Raw genomic sequence first — 14,691 nt, 5'->3', positions numbered from 1 at the left:
TATAGTATAGGAAACTGAAAAGTTTATGTTGTGTGCTCTGCCAACTTTTAAAAAAAATTATGCCTTATTAACACCTGGACCACTAAGTTTTTTGAAGACGACACAGATACTATGAAGAAATGGTATCAAATAAAAATATAGTAATACGATGCAGCATGTTTAATAGAAAATATCAATCTGGTGCACGAAACAGAAAATGTTAAGTTCTTCTCTTCCTAAAACAAAACTGTAGTAGCGACTTACTGGAAGATCAATGTTTTATAAATGAAGTTCTTATAACCATGTAGATATATGAGAGAGAAATATTGTGTCGAAGGATCGTATGGCTTCAATGGTATTAATTGGTAAGGCTAGAAAATGTCAGGTTTCGATACGTTTGCGGAAAGTACTGTTTATTAAGATTGTGTGTTTTATGTTCGAATACTGATGAAGCGTGTGACTAATATTTCGTTGAACTAGGAGCTACCACTCTTTGTATTTCAATATTTTCTGTATGTTTATGAATACATAAAAGTCTTCTTGGAGATAACAAGTTGTGTATCCTTACAGGAGAATCTATGTTAGAAATCCACGTGAAATCCTATCGTGTTTCTCATATGTATGTGGGCACGGTTATAATGAGAATAGCGTTTGTTGCATAAGCGTAGTGAAATGCAGTCACTCACAAACAGAGAGTTGCAAAATAGAAAATTTCTACAAATTCATTGACTGAATAGTCGCTTACACTTACACTTACTTGTACCCCTACTGACCATGTAACTGGCTATTATATCTCCTTCTTACCAGTTACTTGAATTTCGAGGAACCGTTTTCTGTTTTGTACACTATCAAAAATATGTCGTCCAGGCGTCCGATGATACTTTCCTGGAATGAGGTCAATATAGTGTTTTGAGCGTTTTGTAAATAATGAATGGATTCAGAAGGGATCATTGAGCTATAGACCACCAGAAGGTGATCTATAAGACATGATAAATGATTAAGAAATTTATTGTGCAATGTAAGTGACAGAATGTAACGTAAAATAATATGAGTAACACATAGTTTATAGCTGATAGTGTTGCTACAATTTATGCATCATCTCTTTGTTCTGTTCTTGAACTAGTCCGCTTTCGCTACACACAAATACTCATTCATTGCCTATGGTAAACGATTCCAAAACTTTCTTTTTTATTGTGTAAGTGGCGAAATAACATGTTAATGAGATGAGGGTCAGAATGACAGCACCCGACTGGGGCACTGTCAAATTAGAACGGCTCCAGGTTTGTATTTTTCTAACACATACAAATGATCTTCCATCCACCGTGGTAAAATATTCATTTCTTATATATACTGTGAAACTTCGACTATGAAGACTTTCAGTGTGTAATTTTAATACTCGTGTACAGCACGAAGATAGGAGATTTTATCGATCGATATTGCTGAGAAGCCAAGTGAAACTACAAATGGAGTAAATGACATATTTGTAAAAAATGTTGCAGGAGCTATTTATTGTAACGACGGCACCTAGTATCCGGAGGTACTAGGAAAGATGAAATTTCCTGGCACCCGGTTACGTGAAGAAAGAAACAGGGCAGAAATACACCGGCAGTCGAAGAACGTCGGGACCCCACTGCTGCAGAACACGGAAATGATAATCTGTTACACGCCAGTGCTACTCACACATTCGTAATTGACTGACATAATACTATATTTTACGCCAAGTCAATCTTTTATTGAATTGATATTGGATTTGAACTATTTGAATTACTAGAAGGATAGTCAGAGAAATACGGCGCATTTCCTGTATGTGTGTTTTTACAATACTTACAGGAATTCGTCAGAGTATTTATGATCATTGTGATTTGAAAGTGGAATTTATTGAAGTGATAGTATTTTGCAGTGACTACCGACTGAATTTTAGGACTGAAAAGTTTCATTTAGTCATTGTGTGGCAAATAATTACAATTAATGGAAAACATTTAATTCTTGGAAACTATAGAAGTTCTTAGGGAACTAGAAACTTTTACGTTACGCATCTAGAAACATACGTTAATTAAGCGGAGTTAGATGCAGAACATTTTAGACAGGGTTATCATTTTAATTTACCATTGCGCATTCACTTCGAATTTACTTTAAGCCTTACTGTGGGTTATCTTTCTTGGTCTGGATTTAAGAATATTTGTGTTACCTTGATTGGGAATACGTGAAGATAGACATTATAAGAACATTATATATGCTTGACGTTATCAAGTTAGGGGACGGTCTAGATTAGAGTAGAAACAGAAGCATAATTTCAGACAGCCAAAATTGCTGTTGTAAAGTATTTATTTTAATGCCCACCATCAGTACATTTCACTGAATTTTGGTCAAATTCATATTATATAAAGTCATATCATAAATGACACTTCTTGAACATGAAACGTTAGCATATCAACAAGTCAAGCATAAAATACTATTAAATAAAACAACGTCAATATTGCACTGATTATACCAGTTCATGCTCGTACGTTACCAGAATATAGACTGAGATCCTCATGTAAAGATCATAGACTTTTTCAGCCAGACACTAGGTGACACTGTGGAAGTAGTTCACACAGTGCCACCTAGTGGCTGGTTGTAACGTCTACGATGTTTACAAGATAATCTCAGTCTACATTCTGCCAATGTACAAACATGAGCTTGCATTATCAGTGGAATATAGACGTTGCTTTATTTAATAGTTATCCTATGGTTAACTTGCTGATATTCTATTGTTCCCATGCTCATGAATCATCGTTCTATACGACTAGATAAAATATTATTTGATCAAGATTCAGTAGAACGTACTGCCGCAGGTATGATCATGGCAAGGTAGTTTGCTGAAACAGGTCATCACAATAAATGCTGTACAACATCAGTCTTGACTATTCGAAGCTATACTTCTGTTTCTAGTATAAGAACACTCGATAAATCATCTCCCGATAGGCAGGCAGTCACATTCGCGACCTGTTCTTCCAGAATTGTACTAAAAATACATAGATTTCAGGGAAAGTTTAGGTTGGTAGTAGGCGAGTGGGTGATCGGCGGCGACGACTCCAACATCTATATGCGATGCTGGGAGTACTGATCGACTCATCTTGTGACGGAATGCGGTTCAACGTACCCCTCATTATTTCAGTGGTGGTACTTGGCGAGCCCGGTGCAGACAGCGCGACGTTGGTTGATTAGATGGAGCTCCTACGTTCAGTGGCGCCGTCTTCACGACAGTATGAGCAACATAGATGCTGTGTTCGCAGAACGAGATGTTAGTATGTCTGCTAATTTGCTTCGTTATGGCAGCATGAACCGGTTTGCGCTGTACCTGGCGGGTCGAGTACCTTCCAGGTGGGTTCACAGTGCTAACTCTCAACCTCACCGAGAGAGTCGCGTACAAGAGTGACAGCGTCACATTCAAGGTGTTCAACCACGGGGTCGCAGCTACAGGCTTCAAACTCATGGATCCACCGGCTGATCCACACACTGGTTACACTACAACGCCTCGCTGAGTAGATTTGGGATAAGTTTTAGATACTCCTATGTTACAATAATCTATAGGCAAAATGGAGGAAGAATTAAGTTTACGTTGTCTTGTGCTGAACATATTTACAAAGAAATGAAAGCTAGGAATAGAAAATTATGTGACTAACTGGATTCTCTGATTGCTAATGACCGACAATTTATGTCAGAGGTTAGAACTAGTTATTCAAGGTTGTCTGACCATTCAGACTCGTTTCTGTGAGCCAGTTTTGGGAAATTAGATGCTACACACAAAGAATTAATAGGTGATATAAGGTATGAGTTTGGAAAATGTAAAGAAACATTGATGTCTGAGAACAGACCCATGGTAGAGTTTGTAAAACCAGAAATTAGTCTTTCGAAGGAGCATTCTCAAGAGGCTAGACAATAAGTTGTAGAGAATTGTCATGTTGACTGTACATGGGTGACACCTGTAAGTCAATCAATAGTACCTAAGCATAACAGGCTGATTCACCTGCTGATACCGATCAGTTTTATGCAACCCACACTACGTCTGTCTCAGGAATGGTACCCAGACAGAGCTCAGCCATTTAATCAATATAAGTTCCGTCCCAGAGCTTTGGGCGACTATTCGCAAACGGAATAATACTGTAATAAATACAAGTGAGGACTGCCCCTGAGTTACAATGTATCTATGGACCAAAATACACCTCCCTTCTGCCACACTTACCCAAGTGTCTCCAGTCTTTCTTTGTATAATTAGCTGTGTAATCATACAGGCTTTATTTCGTTTACAGTACGTAACCTTTCGTAAATGTTTCAGAGAATCAGAGCTAAATCGAGTAAGGTGATAAATTACAATTATTACTACAAATGGTCTATTTTATCCATCAACATATCAACATTTTAGAAAAAAGGTACATTCCATATTTTCTTAATCACTACATCTAACTGTCTTAAAGTAATAAATCTTCTCATTTTGTTCCTTGATCTGTATAACAAGATTACTCATTATCATTACATTGCTTAGGCTTAGCCCTTCTGAGTACTGACCAAGTAATATTTTCCACACTAGAATGTTTGTGTTTAAATCATATTACTAATACAACTTACATAATTATACACATCTATTAATAAGTTTCGTATTCTAGGCAGAGAAATGTCCAGCAATATAGTGGACTCAACCAGTAAAATCTGTAAGTAGGAGTAGTATTCTTTTATCCTTTACTTTTTTTAAATTTTTTTCTTGTGTGTTTATCTGTTTTTAATATGAACATTTTACAGTTCTCCTTAATTGCTACGAGTGTTATCTCAAATACCGTCAATTCTATAACCATTAGCACATGCCAGTTCACATTCAACTCATCTGTAATAGCTACACTAGGTACTATCATTAATTTACTGCAGACAAGCTCGTTTTTCACATGGTGAAGTATTCCTTCAGATCATTATGTGCATATAACCCTCTGGTTCTAGGGTGCACTGGAAGATAGATTCTCTTATGCAGAATACCTATAATCTTATAGGACTCCTGTAAACGGTCACCATTTGTATGTGTGTGCTGTACGACGTCTGCAGAATTTCTTTCTAAGAAGAAACAACTTAGGGTGAGTTTTCAGCAAAAATTATCCTCCAGTGTGATACTTCTGCATTCGTCGTAATCTTCAGTCACAACAGGCATGCTTGTTCAGTAAGAGAAACTAAAACTCTTCTTACCCTTTCTTCCCAGCAACTCGTCTTTGTGCATGTATGTGGAAGCGGATTAATCCACTCGTTTCTCCCCCGCTCATTATTGATGAGTTTCGCTGGTGATATTCGTGTATTACATAGTGGCAAGTTGTTCAACCCTTGCTCAAAAAGGCCTAAATAGTCTATCCATCTAGCTTGATTATTGTGTATGTCCTAATAAACCAGTTGAATTCAAGAAAAATACGTTCTGTCAGATTTCCTTGAGGACGAAAGCGTGATATAAGTGTTTATTTAGTGTTATTTTCTTGTAAAAATGTTTTCCATTTGCATCACGTACAATCTGTGGCCTTATCTAACAACAGAGCGGCAGTTTTAGCATCTGTTGGAATGTAACTGTTTATTATTCTCTTGATGGGTTCAAGTGCAGTGGACTATGTAGCATATTAACTTAATTTACGTAGAAAAAATGTCATACACTATGAGCACACACTTAACTCCATCCCTGCTTGATGGAAGGGGCCATGTGATATCAATTGTAATGGTTTCCTACGGTCTATACTGTATTGTGGGGTGTGATTCTGCGTGACAGCAGTTGTTTCCGGTTTTAACTTTTTTAGTATAAAACATGTTTTCGTGAGCTATTTGATGAATCTCCTCATGTTAGGGAAGTAGCAGTATATGCTGATCTTACTGAAGTATCTGGATGAACCATGATGTTCCCACACATTATTAATATACCAGATTAGTGCATTCTCCCATGTGGTTGGTATATGAATGCACGATTCGTAAGGTCTCGGATCGTGCCTGTAAAGTAGAACATCATTTTGCAATGTATAATGTTGTTTTATCTTACCTGTTGAATTTAGTGTAAGCAATATTTTAACTCTGTACCAATGTGGGTGAGCATTCTGTGGTTCTGCCATGCCTTTGCACATGTACAGGTAGTATTTCGTGAGTAGAATATGGTAGTTATTAGATAGCTCAATAAGTTCTGTGTATTTGGACAGTCCCAGAAGTACTCGTGACAGGGCACTGAACACAGTGTTACCTTTATCAGAAGTGTGGATGACCTCATAACAGTATTTTTGTAAAAACAACGATGACCAGCATGCTAAGCATAAATGAAGCAACTTGCTAGATGACGAAAACACTTAATGCTTAATGATTCCAGAACATTTTAATTTTCTTCCTCAAAATGTAATAATCAAACATTTTAAGTGCCCATACCATTGAAAATGTTTCTAGTTCTGTGGCTGAATATGCACAGGCACATTCTGATAGTGTAGGGCTTACAAAACTAATGACACAGATATTCTGATTTCGATCTTCATTATAAATTTGAAGTAGACGATTTCTGAGATCAGAAAACGATACATAAATGTAGAGACAAAAATCCTTTTCACGTCAGGATGGTGTACTATGTTTGAGTTAAGCAAAGCACCCATTATAGGTTCAAAACCTTGTTTAAATTCATTGGTCGAAACCTGTGGTGCCTTTTTCTTCAACAGATTAAAAAAATCAGTACCATTCAAAAACTGATTTGGTTTGAATCTTCAAAAAAATGAACACAAACCAAAAAATGCCTAATGTTGCCTTTTAATGCATGAGTATGGCAAGAGATCTGTGGCACTATTTTATCATGATCAGATACGATTACTACAGAACATGCTATGTGCCCAAGAAACTTTATTTTATCCTTCACGAACTTTGATTTCTTTAAGTTTGTAGTTATACCTGCTGCAGAGAATTTCAGAAGCGTCTTTCCTAATAAATCCATATGTTCCTTCCAGGTATCAGTGGCTATCAGTATATCGTCAGTGTATAATGTAACGCTATCATGTAATTCAGCTGCAGGTACTGTGCAGTTATGAATACACCTGAGATTACATTGAGATCTAATGGAAGCACACAGAACTGTTAGCTCCTTCTTCCAAGATAAAGGCTATATATTTCCTAGATTCATTCATAAGACTCAACTGCCAGTAAGAACTTTTTAAATCAATACTATTGAGATATCTCACCCTGTGAAACTTCTGTACTTGCTCATCTAAATTTTCTGGACATGTTCTCAGAGGTACAATAAGTTTATTAACTGACCTTGCATCCAGAACCAAACGAACACTCCCATCAGGTTTCGTAACAGATAATAAGGGACTACGATAGGCAATAAGGGGGGTTCAATGATTCTCATTTCTCGCATTCTGCTTGATAGATATTAAGTGGATCGTCATTCACCTATACAAGGAGTAGCTGTCGATCCAAAATTGAATCTTGTGGACTACCTTCATGATTTCTCAACGAACAGTAAAATTTTCCCTTCCTCCAACATGTTTGAATTATTCATCATAACTTTTTACATTCCCTTTCTTACGTAGGATGCAATCTGATTGTGCTTAAATTTATCAATTCCAAGAAATTTAAGTTTTTCTGGGAGAGTAACATGATCTACGCACTCAAACGCCATGGAAAGATAAAAAGTACCAACTGGCAATATTGTACTATTTGAGATTTGTAATATTTGGTGAGTGAATGTATAAATAGCGTTCAAAATCGAGGAATCGTTCCATGATGTCTTAAGTAAACAGTTTCTATATAAATGTGAGACTACTCTTGCGTAAGTTACATTTTCGAATGTTTTGGAAAGAGATGTCCGTAAGGACATTGTATGATAATGTTTTAAATATTTCTTGACACATTTATGATAAAGATCTCCAACAGCTGCATATTTTAATCTACCTGGAACAATTCTCCATACCTGTGATGCATTAGCTATATATCTAAGGGTGCAACTTATGAAGTTAGGACAACTTGTCATAATTCTGTTTGAAACCCCATCAACACCATAAGATCTTTTGTTTGTTGCAAATTTTATAATTATATTAATTTCTGGGAGGGGGTGTGTTGGGGGTTGCAGCAGTTTTTGTCCAGTGAGGCGACCAAAACTGAGGTCCGTTACCACATATTACAGTCACCACACGATTGACTCTATGCAAGAAATAAATTTGCAAAAGCTGCAAACAATGCCGCACAGGAAAGGTCCTGTAGTAGAGTAAGTGCAAAAAATTTAAGTCACCTCTACTATAACATGGGCAACAGAAAACCTCGATTTATCCTTGATACGGGACCAAAGAGATCAACAGTCACTAACTCTCCCAATTTTACAGGTGCTATAGGAGACAATGAAGCCATGTGTGAAAAGTGGGAAGTTGCGCCTTCTGACTCAGTATGAACACAGAAGTCATTCAACGAATTCTCAGCTGGATTCTTTTTGCTCCTTAACTTCCAGCCAAACAGGATCATCATCCTGTTTTTTGAAATATCCATAAGAGAAGAAGAAACAAAGTTCTCAAATGCAATCTTCTTATGATACAAAAGATTGAAATTATTCTCGTAGCAGTCTTCCTCAATTCCTCTTATTAAACCAACAAGATATCATGAATGATGATCTGAGCCTCAGGAACATATACAGTAGTAAAGCTGGACTGCATATACAGAGTCCAGTGCATTAAGCCGCCATGGGTTAACTCGACAGCCATGTGAAACAGGATGGCGTGATTATCAGCTTGCACTCTCACATTCCTTCCAAATAAGTAAAAAACAAATTCAAATAAGTCCCAAAATATTGGAAAGGGTTCCAGCTCCATGATGGAGTCATTGTGTTCACACATTGATAACATTCTATGAGTAAACGCTACCGTTTTCTGAATTACTGCACTATCTTTTTCTGTTTCTTGGAATAGGTGTATGCCAACGGAAAAGAGTAAGATCTGATAAAGAATTTCTGTATTCCATTACTTTCATTTCACGTCAGACGTTTTTGATTGTCTCTGGCATGTTATCAAAAAGTCTAAATGGAGACCATAAAATCTCGATCAGTTCCTGCCTGTCTGCATCAGGGGAATCCTCACTCTCACCAACTTTGTCCTGTATCGTTTTCAGCACATCACCAGATTCTATGTGCTCACATTATGACTTTTCAATGGCAGCAACCATACCACTACCGAAAACTTTAGCTGTGAATACGACAAGGATGGGTGAGAAATCTCAGGAAACTTATTTCAAAATCCAATTCTCAAACTTTAACCACATGGATACATCATTCACTTCGATTCTATCTCTGCATCACCAAAATTCAACACAGCCTTCTGCTCACGTAAAAAATCTATCCCTAGAACTGTATCCATCACAAGCAGTGGGACAGCTAACTTGTGTCGCTGGCAAAGGAAATGCAACTGAATTTTTCTTCAGTTGCCAGACTGTGGTATGTGGCTGAACAGGTGTCAGAGGGTGAAGCCACCTCATGTGCTTGCTGTGGCGGCCGAAACCTGCAAGGGCATCAGTCATAGCTGTCACTGGAGCCTGAGTATCTCTGACATGTTCTTTCTGCGGACACTCAGGCTAGGGGGGAATCCGAATGACCCTTGGATACAAAACCAATTATGGTGTTTTGGGCTGAATATGGTACCATCGTCATTGTGATTGTTATTATTGTTATTATTATTGGCACTCAGATACCAAGCGCCAGTTCTCCAATCTGATCTCTTTATCTGCTCCGGTTGATAAAATGCCCCAGGAATGCTAGTTATTTGGCAGATAGGTCTGAAGTTGGAATCCTTGCCTATTAGTCTTCTGATTGTTGTTCCTTGGTGAGTGGTCACTATAGTCAAATTTCAGTTCTTGAAGGAGACTTTGAAACGTTTCAGTGTCATACTTGCAACGTCCCATTAGAACAATGTTTCTCGGTGACACAGAGAATTTAGTTAGACAAGCCCAAATGGGCTCTGCAGTGCTCTTGGGATTGCATACAAATTGATTCTTTCGAACTATGTGCTCAAAATAATGCATGATATTGAAAACTGAGATTCCTTGAAGCTTCGGAATACAATTATGTTACGCTTGGCACAGATTTGTGTTGCTCGTGAGCGACAGGCAAACAGGAAAATGTGACAAAATTCCCACCTGTTTGACATTCACAAGCTATAGGATGCAGTCAGATGGCAGGCTCCCCTTCAAGATGCACAGACATGAACTCTGGTTTGTGGCCAATTATCCATGTTGGTGGTAGCGAGTAATCAAACTTCTCAGTCTAACTCATGGATGTGTATCTTTTTTAGAATTGCGAAATACCTGAAATTTGAAAATGGAGATATGTGCTTATAGTCGAAACCATCAGCTCCTTATGTACACAAATTCTCCCTCACCCACAGATCCAGTGACAGCCATCTTGACTTCGAAAAATTTATGTCCCTACACTTAAGAGAATTTCAACATGAGCTCTGAAGAACAAAAAAAAAATTGAACAAAAGGTCTAGCAGGCATTGGGAGTCCCCATAAATAGCGGCGTCAGATTAACAACAGTTCATAGTCTAGTTGGAGTCCAGACAGCGAGTACGCATAAAAGCAGAAATTGCAGCACCTGAATAAGATATCTGGGTCGGTCATCAGAATAAAATGATCGTGTGGCAGCGACGGCCAGGAGGCCCCATCCTGGGAGGAAGTTCGGTCGCCGGGTTGCAAGTCTTATTCCAGGTGACGCCAAATTGGGTAACTTGGGCGTTCGGTGATGATGAAATGATGATGAGAACAACACAACACCCAGTCCACGAGCGAAGAAAATCTCCAACCCGGCCGGGAATCGAATCCGGACCCTCTGCATAGTAGGCAAACACGTTACCACTCGTGAAATTTGGTCTATGCTGATTTCTACATCTCTTAAGTTTAAAATAGAATGCATTTTACTTTATAATGTAGCTATATTAATATTTTAATATTAACTTGGAGACAGCGAGGATGGGCAGTTCCCAGTTCCACTTGCTGGTAATTCGAGCGATGATAAGAACATTTAGTAATGGTTGCGTTACTCTTCCGAGCAATAATAGCAAGAGTACCTCGGCCACCTGGTCTGTTTCTGTGAATATTCGCCTGAAGTAGGCATTACTGAGAAAATTTTATTTCAGTTTTACTGTGGAAAGACACATTTATCACAACCAGTGATTATTTCCTTACTATGTGAATGAAGCCTACAACAGTGAATAGCGATGGATATATTTAGTGTCTGGAGTAATATTGAATATGCTGCTAGATAATGATTCAATAAAAATTGGTACAAATGGCTCTGAGCACTATGGGACTTAACTGCTGAGGTCATCAGTCCCCTAGAACTTAGAACTACTTAAACCTAACTAACCTAAGGACATCACGCACATCCATGCCCGAGGCAGGATTCGAACCTGAGACCGTAGCGGTCGCGCGGTTCTAGACTGTAGCGCCTAGAACCGCTCGGCCATCAAGCCGGCGATGATTCTATAATCAAGATGCATAGCACCTGGTAGTAGTTCTATTAGTGAAACAAAATTTTATTACTTTCACATTTTGTATGGCAGTAAAAAATAAAATTAAAGAAATGTTGGTGTATATTTATGAACAGAGGTGCAGTAATACATCAATACAGATACTGTTGATGACCGTGCAGCTTTTCCCTGAAATAAATGATGACAAACTTAAACCCTCAGCTGCCGACAGGTGTTGTTGATATACCTCGATGTGGACAGCTGAAAATGTGTGCCCCGACCGGGACTCGAACCCGGGATCTCCTGCTTACATGGCAGACGTTCTATCCATCTTCTTTCTTTCAAGAACAGTTACTGTCTTCATATATATAGTTAAACGCTACCCAGCCATTGACCTTCGTCTGTGCGAATGCGCACAGGTTGCCCAAACTCTTACGGGATTCGCCAAAGCGTGCGCGAGTAATGAGTGGATGGGCAAAAGTCTATAAGGTACGTTACATATGTGGAATTGTGGACAGTTGGGAATGTGAGTCTCACGGGAACCGTGCAAGGGATAAGTCCCTGCAGCCGCTCTGTTCGTCTGTGTCCTCGGTGGCTCATATGGATAGAGTGTCTGCACTGTAAGCAGGCGATCCCGTGTTCGAGTCCCGGTCGGAGCACACATTTTCAGCTGTCCACATCGAGGTATATCAACAACACCTGTCGGCAGCTGAGGGTTTAAGTTAGTCATCATTTATTGTGCTGATTTAGGAATTAAATAGGCTAGAGTTTCATGTCCAGGAGACATGTACGTCATTAACGACGGATGAGTAAATCGCATGGGACAACGATGGGGAAGGAATCTGAGAGCATGGTATTATTCAAACACTTCAATGCGACAGTTTTAAGTTGGGGGAGGTGTTTTAAAACATTTTTGCAGAAGATATCGATACTGGTTGGTCCTGGACTACCGCGTTTACGACACTGCCAGCGTCAGCAAGCATTAGCGCAGTAGCTGTTAATGATTTGTACACTCCAGTTTGCTATGGGTTGTGGTTGTTCGCTGTTTTCTTTTCTTATTTTGAAATAAGCGAAGAGATTAATCCCCGTCCGTTATAGGATTTGGCTACGACTCTCATAACACCAGATAGGACCGGTGGTCCTTATGACAGCGTGTCAGTTTTGCTTTTTTCTGAAACACAGAACATGGTTGTAGACAGCCGGCCCTGTGTAAAGGAGGCGGAACTTACTCCCTCGCATCTCTCCTACCCCTCAGACGGCAAAAGTTCCCGTAGGAGCAGACTCAATCTTCGCTTCTGTGAAGTACATTTCCTAAAAGAAGCACACGCCCTAAATCGACTGTTTTCTGTTTCCACACGGTCACATTTAACAAACCCCTCGCGTTCGCAGCCATTAGCGTCGCATCACCCGACAAAATTATGTCCAATCCCGGCGATAATGAGAAGAGAAAACCCGCATTAGCTCGAAAGATACGGCAGCTATCAGAGAAATGAAGGCGGAGAGCTCCTTCATTACTGTTTAGCGTAACGCGCCTGATGTATTTTCTGGAGGGCTTAATTGCGCCGTCCTGCGCCGGGAGTATCGGATAATTGTTCTTCCGCTAAACGACGGCGGGCGGCACACAATGAGATAATTAAAGGGTGCCTGGCTGGCTGGCTAGCGGGCCGCAGGCTTCTGGGTGAGCGCCTCCTAGCCAGACGGCACGCAACCCTTCTTTCACAGCTGTTACTTCACTGCACTGAAAGAGCACTTACGCTTCTTTACTGCACACTGTGCAGATCGGTAAAGGGACTGAAGTCGAATCCTGATCTACACTGCATTAACTTATCCATGTGATTCCGACCACAGCATCCAAATTTATGCGACCCTAAATGCGACGAAAAATCAAATACGAATATCGTCCAATTCTTTGGAGGTACTTCTGCATAAAAAATGTTGATACTAATCCTTTGGAAAAGAAGATAATTTCTAGTAGTAAGTCCTGGTGCACCTGCTAGTGCACTACTGGCCATTAAAATTGCTACACCAAGAAGAAATGCAGACGGTAAACTGATATTCATTCGACAAATATTTTATACTAGAACTGACATGTGATTACATTTTCACGCAATTTGGGTGCATAGATCCTGAGAAATCAGTACCCGGAACAACCACCTCTGGCCGTAATAACGGCCTTGATACGCCTGGGCATTGAGTCAAACAGAGCTTCGATGGCGTGTACCGGTACAGCTGCCCATGCAGCTTCAACACGATACCACAGTTCACCAAGAGTAGTGACTGGCGTATTGTGACGAGCCAGTTGCTCGGCCACCATTGACCAGACGTTTTCAATTGGTGAGAGATCTGGAGAATGTGCTGGCCAGGGCAGCAGTCGAACATTTTCTGTACTCAGAAATACCCGTACAGGACCTACGACATGCGTTCGTGCTTTATCCTGCTGAAATGTAGGATTTCGCAGGGATCGGATGAAGGGTAGAGCCACGGGTCGTAACACATCTGAAATGTGACGTCCACTGTTCAAAGTGCCGTCAATGCGAACAAGAGGTGACCGAGACGTGTAACCAATGGCACTCCATACCATCATACCGGGTGATACGCCAGTATGGCGATGACGAATACACGCTTCAAATGTGCGTTCACCGCGATGTCGCCAAACACGGATGCGACCATTATGATGCTGTAAACAGAACCTGGATTCATCCGAAAAAATGACGTTTCGCCATTCGTGCACCCAGGTTCGTCGTTGAGTACACCATCGCAGGCGCTCCTGTCTGCGATGCAGCGTCAAGGGTAGCCGCAGCCATGGTCTCCGAGCTGATAGTCCATACTGCTGCAAACGTCGTCGAACTGTTCGTGCAGATGACTGTTGTCTTGCAAACGTCCCCATCTGCTGACTGAGGGATCGAGACGTGGCTGCACGATCCGTTACAACGATGCGGGTAAGATGCCTGTCATATCGGCTGCTAGTGATACGAGGCCGTTGGGATCCAGCACGGCGTTCCGTATTACCCTCCCGAACCCACCGATTCCATATTCTGATAACAGTCATTGGATCTCGACCAATGCGAGCAGTAATGTCGCGATACGATAAACCGCAATCGTGATAGGCTGCAATCCGACCTTTATCAAAGTCGGAAGCGTGATGGTACGCATTTCTCCTCCTTACACGAGGCATCACATCAACGTTTCACCAGGCAACACCGGTCTACTGCTGTTTGTGTATGAGAAATTAGTTGGA

This window comes from Schistocerca piceifrons, chromosome 2, assembly GCF_021461385.2.
Source record: "Schistocerca piceifrons isolate TAMUIC-IGC-003096 chromosome 2, iqSchPice1.1, whole genome shotgun sequence".
NCBI lineage: Eukaryota > Metazoa > Arthropoda > Insecta > Orthoptera > Acrididae > Schistocerca > Schistocerca piceifrons.
Note: the sequence above shows the minus strand (reverse complement) of the source record.